Source organism: Myotis davidii, unplaced genomic scaffold, assembly GCF_000327345.1.
Source record: "Myotis davidii unplaced genomic scaffold, ASM32734v1 scaffold61, whole genome shotgun sequence".
Lineage (NCBI taxonomy): Eukaryota > Metazoa > Chordata > Mammalia > Chiroptera > Vespertilionidae > Myotis > Myotis davidii.
In genome coordinates, this window is record NW_006291729.1 from 72,353 (window position 1) to 73,466 (window position 1,114).

The 1,114-nt window shown below is 54.2% G+C and overlaps 1 protein-coding gene across 1 annotated transcript in view; it reads left to right on the plus strand.

The window, feature by feature from the left end:
• Positions 1–1,114, plus strand: part of RSAD2 (radical S-adenosyl methionine domain containing 2) — a 12,760-nt gene that overhangs the window by 10,772 nt on the left and 874 nt on the right. The gene's annotated exons all lie outside the window — the stretch shown is intronic.

The following is a 1,114-nucleotide window of genomic DNA, read 5'->3' on the forward strand; positions in this document are numbered from 1 at the left end:
GGTTCTGGGTCACGCGCTCGGGCAGGCTGGGCAGGCTCAGTGTGAACCTGCCCCTGTCTTTGCTCTGAGCCTCGGGGATGGGTTCCCCATGGCTGTGGGTCCACGGACATCCCACGGAAGCTGGCATGACCGAGTGTCCTCTGCTGTGCCCCTGGGGGCCAGGGGTTTGGGGTTCCCCTGGCCCAAGCCACCCCACAGGGTTCAGGGCCTTCGAGGCCCCGGGGGTGCCCGCAACCCCCGACCTTGGATGACCTTGGCTTCGCTGGGAGGAGGTGACAGTGTCTCCCTAGAGCTGCCGTGACCCCTCCCCCCACTGCCCTCCCAGGGAGAAGGGAGCTCCCCCTCCTCAAAATGCTCCCCCACTTCCTGTCTTGTTTTGTGTGGCTCTTTTTTTGGCGATGGAGGGAGGGGTCTGGATTCATAAGATTTTGCCCATATTTCCAGACCAGAACAAATAATTCCATTCAAAGACCTGTATTTATTTATTTAAAAAGTATTTTTATTGATTTCAGAGAGGAAGGGAGGAGGAGAGAGAGAGAGAAACATCAATGATGAGAGAGAACCATGGATCGGCTGCCTCCTGCCCGCCCCACACTGGGGATTGAGCCCACAGCCCAGGCATGTGCCCTTCACTGGGTTCGAACCCAGGACCCTTCAATCCGCAGGCCCACACTCTATCCACTGAGCCAAACCGGCTGGGGCAAGAATATATTTTTATTGATTTGAGAGAGAGAGAAAGAGACATCATTGTGAGAGAGGAACATCAAAAAATCCTCACCTGAGGATATTCTTTCCATAGAGAGTTCAGAGAGGAAGGGAGGAGGAGAGAGAGAGAGAAACATCAATGATGAGAGAGAACCATGGATCGGCTGCCTCCTGCCCGCCCCACACTGGGGATTGAGCCCTGAGACCAAAGACCTGTTTTTAAAAAATGAGTCTAATAAGAACTGTGGCGGCCGTTTTTAAGTTGGATTTGGTCTTTGGAGAAACGCTTATTGTGACTTTTCAGCTTTGTATCGTTTCCAAGTTCATCAAAGGCAGTTCATAGCGACTTCTTCCCTGTGGGGCGTGCGGGGTCAGGTGAGAGCGTGAGGGTGGTGCCCGGCCGGCAGGC